Source organism: Adiantum capillus-veneris, chromosome 26 (genome assembly GCF_014529385.1).
Source record: "Adiantum capillus-veneris isolate H3 chromosome 26, ASM1452938v2, whole genome shotgun sequence".
Classification (NCBI taxonomy): domain Eukaryota; kingdom Viridiplantae; phylum Streptophyta; class Polypodiopsida; order Polypodiales; family Pteridaceae; genus Adiantum; species Adiantum capillus-veneris.
Genome location: NC_140956.1, coordinates 110,385,316 through 110,394,423, shown reverse-complemented (window position 1 = coordinate 110,394,423; position 9,108 = coordinate 110,385,316). Strand labels below are relative to the sequence as shown.

The 9,108-nt window shown below is 46.4% G+C and overlaps 1 pseudogene; it reads left to right on the top strand.

Annotated features, from left to right (window-relative positions):
• Positions 1–2,039: 2,039 nt before the first annotated feature.
• LOC147424001 (uncharacterized) lies at positions 2,040–7,990 on the top strand (annotated as a pseudogene).
• Positions 7,991–9,108: the final 1,118 nt, after the last annotated feature.

The window sequence follows — 9,108 nt, the reverse complement described above, 5'->3', positions numbered from 1 at the left end:
GCCTAGGGAGCTGACATGTGTCCCTCATTCCCTTTGTGTAAAGGGAGTCTGTGTGTGTGTGTGGCTTTCTCTCTCATCCCCTACCTTTAGGGCTCGCCCCCTCCCATGTAGGGATGTGCAAAGACTTTTAGGGCACACACAAAGCATCCAATTTTCCCTAGGGTTGACCTTTGGACACAACCTTTGAATTTTGGAACCTTAGCATTTTGGAAGTCTTAATGGGCTGAACCTTAAGGTCTTTTTAGCCCATTGTTGCACATGGCTCTTTTGCAGATGGCCCCCCCCCTTTGGATCCCTATTTTCCCTCCTTTGGATCCCTACTGTGGCCGGTCTGCTAGCTTAACCAATATTCTAGCTTTTTCTCCCCTGGCACTTCCCCACATTAAATGATCAGTTTAATATGAGAAAATCATTTAGGAGAATTAGATATTGATTATTATGAGAGAGAGAGAGAGAGAGAGAGAGAGAGATCAAGTGAGAGTACGAGAGAGAGAGAGAGCCACTTCCTTGCCTTTGCTCAATACCCTTCTCCCTGCCTTGCCAGTCTCCTTCGCCAAGACGGCTCCACGTTCGCCAAGTTACTTTCTTCTTCTCCTCGCCTTGCCGGTCTCCTTCGCCAAGACGAGCTCCACCTTTGCCAAGTTACCTTCCTCTTCTCCTCGCCTTGCATCCCGGGGGATTCACTATGGATTTCCGTATGGTATCACGTGAGTGTACAAGAGGGGGGTTTTTAGAGGCTAGACATAAGCGTATACAATAGGGGTAGCCCCCGATTATTTCATGCTCGTATCGTATGCATAAGGGAGGGGGGGACCTACCACGCGGGGGGATATTAAGTGCTTATTCCATAAGACACATGCCCTAACAAGCCAATTAAAGAATCTTTCACATGAGGGTGTTGTTATTGGTATTTCAAAGAGTTAATTTACTCCACTAGCAAACTAAGATAGGTATACCAATGAGAAGATATGGTAGCTTCTAGATTTTTTGGGGTCGATGCTACCATAAACTTGACCAATATTCTTCTATGTAGCCACTAGGCATCAATATCTTGGACATCTAGACCCTCATTAGCCTCTTCAACATCATCATCATCAATACCACCATCTGCATAGCCTTTGTCTCCACATCTGCACGCTCATTTTATTTCTTGTTGTCTTCTTGCACATCATCCAAGTCACTATTCTCTTCTTCTTCTTCTTCGTATGCAAACTCAATAGCAACACCAATGACATGATCAAGAAATTCTCCTGCACCACGATACCAACTTTATAACCATCATTGTAATCTATAATCAGTTTCCCAATCTTTGCCTATGCGTGCATTGTTTAGTAGCTTTTCAAACTCTTTCTTCTCATCTAGATTCTTGATATTGTCAGTCTTAAGGACAACTAGAACTTTATCAGCTACCCTATGTAAATTATCTTGGGGTTGATCGCCATATTGTTGTTGTATGACATGTATTCCTTGAGTGGGGGGGCCTTAGTCATGGGATATGCTTATGTATCACCAAGTTGACTTATGTATTAAATACTTTAAAGATTCCCTCGTACATATCCACTAACTAAGGTCCTCACACTCATCCCTTGTGCGCTATATGTTGAGACTAGGAATGGCAGCAACATTGCATACACATTGCCAAACGGAGCTGCAGGCCTTGTTGGCAACCAACTTGATGCCATTTCGAGTATGCTTTTGGATGGGGGGTTTGCTTGCTTAAATATGGTGGAGGCATGCCCATCCCATTTCAACCAATGAGAGCTTTGTGTTTGACTTGTTACTTGGTGAGTCAAAGGTCCTTTTTCCGATATCTGAAAGCAGCAGCCACCATGTGGCATTAGATTTCAATTAAAAAAAAAACATCACTGCCAAACTTCGCCTCGTCGTGAAAAGCTACCAGGTGAATAAAATAAAAAGCGCACTCTACGTTGCGTTGCAGTCACAGATCATCAAGTTGAAGGGTATGTCGCATGCTTGCCAACGTGATGAGAACTCCCAACGACAAGTCTACACATTAGTAGCTCTTAGGGGGAGAAAGCATGGCTAACATGATGGAGAAGATCGGCGACAAACTGCATATGGGCGGCCACAAGAAGGAGGAGCCCCAAACTGTAGGAGCTGCCCATGCGCCTCATTATGCAGCCTCCCCTGGCTATGGCGCCGCATGGCAGAGGTCTCGTTCTAGTGCTACTGAAATAGAAGATATCAGATTTCAATCAATGATCAGGTGGCCTAATCTAGAGTCGAATCACCAACACTCATTGCCTTCCCAAGTTGTTCAACACATGCATATGTCCTAGTGTATTCTATAGATGTTATATAGCAAGGCCCACCAAGCAAGACTAGTTATGAAATGGTGATGCATGTTTTGGATAGGTGCCCACTTAAAAAGGGATGTGTGTAAACACCCTAAATTTAGAGTCCCCTGTCTAGTTCTAAAATTTTAGATTTTCAAATTCCAGTCAGTTCAGGATCTTGTTTTGAACTCAAAGCGGGAAGAGAGTAGGCCTACTGTGGGGGCGAGCGTGGCTGTCACTCTCGCGAGCTTCAGTGTGCAATCTACCATGGAAGAAGTTCGGAGAGCTGCAAGTAGGGGCCATACTGCACGGGTCGCCATCTGCAGGGCAAGAGAAACCGCTACAGTAGCACGTATAGGCCGAGGTGCCATTCAAGAGGGGGCGCCACCCACAGAACGAGCGAGGGCCGAGGGGAGACGCTCTCTGGCCAAAGCTGAGAGGCAGCTGTGTCCCAAAGCTTGAGGGCTAGCCAGAAGCAGAGCAAGAAGGCCGAAGCTGAGAAGAGAACAGAGTGAGCGTCAAATGCTCAGACCAGAAGAGGGGAGAGTACTGCAAGGCGGCAAGCTTCAAGGGGGTTTGTGAAGACTCGTAATCAGTGAACTCCATAAGCAGAAGGGGGTGCACTACAAGTGCAATCTACCATGTTCGACAACTTGCAAGCAGTGATGCACTCTGTAGACCACATGGCTCAAGTAATCTCTCTCTCTCTCTCTCAGTGGCATGGACATGGGTTTCTTGATTGTAGGGTTTATTGCATGATTGGTGATAGCTTTTTTTGTCTTACATAGGGTATTGTTGCTCAAACTACTTGCAATGTTTGCGGTTTTTGTGGTCACAAGCTTGCAACTGGTATTTCACAAGTCAAACTCTGTCACAAGTAAGCTTACCTTTCATTGTAGGGGTTTTTGATGTTTCATGCTTGTTTCATATTATGTACATCTTGTGGCACAAGTTTTTTGCTCTATCTAGATTTTTAGGAAACCCTTTGTGAGAGCAACAGTGCAGATTGTGTCCCTTCACCAAGGTCCCCACCAGGACCCAACGGTAGTCCCCCTTCCCCCCCATAAAAGAAAAGTAGCACTGGGCAATTGTAGGAGGGGCTGTAGCTGGAATTTTGGTGGTGGCCATTGCTATTTGTATTGTTGTCCACTACTGTTGTTTCAAGAAGAAACCCCTTGTACAGAAGGATCCCAAAGTTGACGTTCCTCGAGGAGGAGTGGAAATAAATCAAATATATGAAAAATCAGGTACATAATTCAGCTCTCAACTAAGACTCTCTCCACTGCATGTTTCTTTGTGTTGTTTCTCAAAAGGGCAGATGCAATGCACAACTCACTAAAGGCACTCTCTAAATAACAAAGGGATGCTGCCAGTAAATCTTAAAGCATGTTTCTCTGTTTTGTTTCTCAAAAAGGCAGATGCAATGCACAACTCACTAAAGGTACACTCTGAATAACAAAGAGATGCTGCCAATCCAGAGTCATTTGGGTCATGTTTGTCTTTCTTGGCTTAGCAAGAAACAACCAAGAATAGAAGGAAAGCCTTACCAAAACAGATATTCACAGCGTCTGTCTTCCCGAGCTTTGACCGCCATCTATCGTAGTTTTCTATTATGACATCTCAATGGTTATCATGTCTTTGAAAGTCCATGCTTTGTATCAAGCTATCAAAACTACATTTTCAGCATTAAGGTTAAGATCGCTAGAGTTTCTACATGTAGATTCCACAACCCTTCCTAGTGTACCTCACGAGGACGTAAAGGACAATTGCCACTTCAAAAAAGAAACACTGGTCTCGTTGATTTTAGCAAAGATGATTGCAATCAGACGGAAATGCCAACCAAACTCTCTTTACTTATTACTGAGTTTATATTAGTTAAGGATATGTGTGATGAACAATGTGGATGATTTTGAGTGATGGTGCAAAGCAGAGTTAAAAGTACTCGTGGGTGAAATATCGTTTTTGTTCTGCCATTGGCTTTCTATTGAGCTTCTTGTTTTTCTTTTCAAACCAGGAGCTTGCTGAGGGTGACATCTCACTTGGCTTTTTTTTCTTCTTTTTCTTTTCATGGATGCCAATTCCCAACAAGGCTATGCCGAAGCTTGTTGTTCAAGAGTTCTCCTTTGAAGAAATCAAAATTGCCACAAATAATTTCCGAACCAAGCTTGGTCAAGGGGGATTCGGTTTAGTGTACAAAGGTTTCCTTCAAGAGTGTTTTTTTCATGATTGCTGAGAGCTTTTCTTGAGTGTTCGACAGGATGGGACAACCAGATGCAATGACTATGATAGCATTAATTTTTGGTTATAGCCAGCATGGGTGCACGACGGAAGTTTTTGAGATCTTCCAAGGAATGCTAGCCAAAGGTGTGGAGCCAGATGACTTTCTTTTGTCTAGCCTCTTGAAAGCCTGTTCAGGGTATGCTTGTCCATTGTCTTGTAGTGGAGATGGGCTTTGATGAGGATGCCATCGTCGGAAGCTCTCTTGTTGACATGTATGTGAAATGCGGCGATATTTGTTGCAAAGTGTTTAGCACTATGCCAGGAACAAAGCTGCCGTTATGGAACTCCTTGACTGCAGGGTTTGCATTGCAGGGGGGGCAAAGTTTAGTGTCGAGTTACGTGGAGGATTTGCAGAGACTAGGTTTGAAGCCGGACAATTGCTTGCTTGCTTTCTGCTTGCAATAGATTGGGTTAGGTGGGCAATGGCTGCATCCTTTTTCAACAGATGCATAAGAGGGATGGTGTTATCCCAACCATAGAGCACTTCACTTGCATAGCAGACCTACTGAGCCGAGCAGGGCTAGTAACACGAGTAGAAGATTTGCTTCAAAGCATGCCGGCTCCCTCAGACACTGTTGGGTGGTCTACTGTGTTGAGCCATTTTAGGAGCAATGGATGCTTCGCACTCTTCTTCTGGCTTACATTCCAATTTAATGCACCACACATGTTTTAGTGATTCAACAAAGTCTTGAACCTTCAAGTTTCCATAAGCGATGGCGAATGTGATACACGCACCACTTTCGAGAGTGCGGTCTCCGGTGAGCACCAGCCCATGTTTCATTCAAGTTGCTTTGCTTGGCGAGTGATTATGCACATGTTCCTACTCATTAGCCGGTGCTAGCTAAGATGGAATCACTAGACGCTGGGTAGCGGTGCAGCAGATGAACAATATTCGTATAGCAACCAACAAGGCAGTGGGGTGAAGAGTCGCTCAACAATGCAAGGATTTCAATCGAATGACTTCAGCTGGCTGATTGCTTGGACCGAGTTTATGAGGTGGATACCTCCTCGTCACAGAAGTTGTGAATGCACAAACAGGTGCAAAAGGCAGCCAAATCGGCGCCAAGTTCTGGGAGGTGGTATGCACAGAGCACGACATTGATCCCACGGGGTCATACAATGGCGACGCTGACGTGCAACTAGAGAGAGTGAATATGTACTACAACGAGGCAAGCTGTGGGCGTTATGTGCCTCACAGCGTGCTCATGGATCTGGACCTTGGTTGAACCGCCACAGCAACCAGCCCTCAAGATCGCCATCAAGGCTACAGGAAAACAACGTTTTCAGCCCTCTATCGCATCAGACAATCAACGTTTTCAGTCCTCAAGTGCAGCAGCAAAAATGCAGCCACATCCCTGCAGATACTCAGTGTTTTCAGCCTTAAATCGTAGCAGCACCATCAACGTTTTTCAGCCCTAAAAACGCAGCCAGACCTGCGTTTTCAGTCGCCCCAAAATAGCCCCAAGTTTGGCAGATTTTCAGCAGAAAGAAGACCACAGATTTCAGCCCTAAGGTCGTCGTCGTCATCCCCGTCGTCGTCAATGACATAGTCCTAGACTAGCACTTTCTGACAGAAGAGGCAGTAGGAGCTCCCCGCTCAACAGGCACCTTCTCAGCAAGAACCGGCAGAACCCTCAGCGCCCTTGGCGTTTTTGGTCCCCATCCTCGCCACACATCAGCCCCATCGTTTTTTAGTTTGCATCATCGCCATCATCACCAGATTGCATAGCGTTTTTGCATACCATCAGCAGTACCACATCCACTAGCATTTCCATTGCTGCCATCGCCGGAAGTTCTCAAATAGCCTAGCGTTTTTGCTAGCGATAGCAAATCTGCCAGCGTTTTTGTTTTCAGCCCATTTCGTAGTAGAGGAACAATGTTTTCAGCCTTCTTGGACAGTAGCAGATCCAGCCCTAGTTGGTTGCATAAGATCCCTATTTTCAGCCCATAAAAACGCAGCCAAAACAGTCATTTTCAGCCACCGAAACAGTCCCGAAATTCAGCATATAGAAGACCACAGATTTCAGCCCTAAAGTCGTCGTCGTCATCACCGTCATCGTCATCCGCATAGTCTCAAGTTGCATCAGTCCATTGCATACACATTGTACCACTTTGTGCAATCAAAAGTAGACCACTCTCGCCAACGAGAGTGGGGCCTTCGGAGGAGGGTTTTACGTCTCTGGTGTCGTATCTCTCTATCTCTCAGTCTCATTTACTTGCACGCAGAGTGTCTATTCAATTTGTTTGTGATCATAGCACTTTCCATTAAGAACGGAAGGCTCTCCCTTCCATAAGAACTAAAAGGAACCTTGAGCACAGTTCGGAGCACTTATCTTGAGCAAAGCGCAAACAATCATTCCGTTGCACCTAACACACAATGTCCATTCACTTTGTTGTGATCATAGCACTTTCCATTAAGAACGGAAGGCTCTCCCTTCCATAAGAACTAAAAGGAACCTTGAGCACAGTTCGGAGCACTCATCTTGAGCAAAGCGCAAACATTCATTCCGTTGCACCTAACAATTGGGCGAAGGGTCACTACACGGAAGGCGCGGAGCTCATTGATTCTGTCCTTGACGTTGTCCGCAAAGAGGTTGAAAATTCCAACTGCCTTCAAGGTGAGTGCCTTTAACATCTCATTCTATCGTTCTTTATTCTATTTTATTATGTGAAATTTTGTTTTGTCATGCGTTCTTTGCCATTTCTCCGATGTTATAGTTCCATTTATGTCTGGTATAATGATTCTGTTGTCAGTTTTGTTTATATTTGACAATGTAGCTAGCCTGAAAACAATGTTCAGATCTATCCTCAGTGAAGGTTTGAAAACAACGTTTAGATCTGTCCTCAGTGAAGGTTGTCATATTTCTTTAAGTGAAATTTTCACCGCTACTCTTCTAACTTCTCTAGCCTCCTAGTATCCCCCCTCACTTGGTAGACATTGGCTTTAGATCTACGCTCACCACTCCCAGCTAGTGCTTGATTCAAAATTTGTTTCAAGTTAGCAAGGCTTTGCCACAAACTCTTTCTTCAATTAATGTTGATCTCTAAACTGTATTTCTATGCTTGAGATGTTTGTCTATACACTATGATGCAAGCTTCTTTAGTGGCAGAGGCTTCAATGTCTTAGCATTGTGTCATTAATCCTAGTGAGTTGGTTGATGGTGTTTTGTATACTTGGAACGACGGTTTTTTCTTTCTACTATAGCTACATCTCATAAAAAAGCTAGCTTTTCTCTACTAATCAGTTAAATCTATGACTCCTTGCTTTGAGGCCTTTGTTTTGTAGTTTGAGCTCTGCCTCCCGCAGCAAGTTCGCGTTCTCAACGGCTTCCTTGGGCCTCATCTCATTAAGCTTTCTCTTTTCAGACTTCTTTGGCAAGGATGATGACGATGCGAGAAGGAGTTTGTGTTGATGCTCACGGTGGGAGGCCAACACCTTGCAAGTAAAGCGATTGCAGACGCAGGGAGAGTTCTCAGTTCACTTTAGTTGTGACTCATTTTCGCATGCTCAATGCCCTTAGGCTTTAGCTACGACCTCCGAGTCCTGACCTGCTAATCATTGACGCTTAGTCCTGACGTCTCGACCTACTGGAGCTGGCATTCGAGTCCCGACTTCTTCCATTGTAGCCGCCAACGTTGTTGACTCCTTGAGCCTCTTGTTGCTTGTCCGATGCACTAAATCGTCTTTTAGATCATAGTTTGAAGCATCTATCGGTAGTTAGATGCTTCATTTGCAGACAGATGGGCCACCTAGTGAAGACCTGTCCACGAAGGAAGCCACGACCTGCACCTCAGCCTCAGCCCCAGCCTGCCAAGGCTGGGCTGCAGCCACAGCTAACGGCACAGAGCACAGATTCAGAGCCACCCCCCGAGCCTGGGGCTCCAGCGGAGGAGGGGTGGCAGCAGGCCCGTGGCCGTCGACGCCAAGGGCCACAGCAGCAGCCTGGCACTCAGAGTGACCCTCAGGTCCCTACTCAGCAGCAGTGGGTTCCCACGGGGAACCGCTTTGGTCCTCTTGAGCAGGAGGAGCCCCCTACGCTAGCCTCCACCTTCGCTTCACCCTCGCCAGCCGCCCCCCCTTCAGAGTTTCCCTCCTCCTTGTCATCCTCCCCCCCGCCCTTTGCTCCTGTCCACTCCCCGCCTCGCCCCTCTCCCTCTGTCGCCCCACCCCGCTTTTCCTCCCCTCCGCCCCTCCTAGCTCCTTCTCCCCCCCCTCCTGATCCAGTTCCACAGTCGACTCAGGAGACTGTTCTCTCGCCGGCGGCTAGGAGATCTCTTGGCAGCGCCTTTGCCACGAGTCGCCTAGCGAGAGAGGGTCACCTTCTTACGGCCCCCTCTGCTGATTCAGACATCTTTCCTTGTAGCTATCCCTCGTGGTCTGACGAGCATTGACCTCCGACGCCGCTGGGATTTCTTCGACTACGGGTTCACCCGCTTTCTCGGCGATTCCGCAGCAGACCACGAGGCAGCCTGCTTCAGGGTCCATGCTTTGTTCCTCGCCGCTAGGGGGACAAAGGCCTTGGACTCAGCA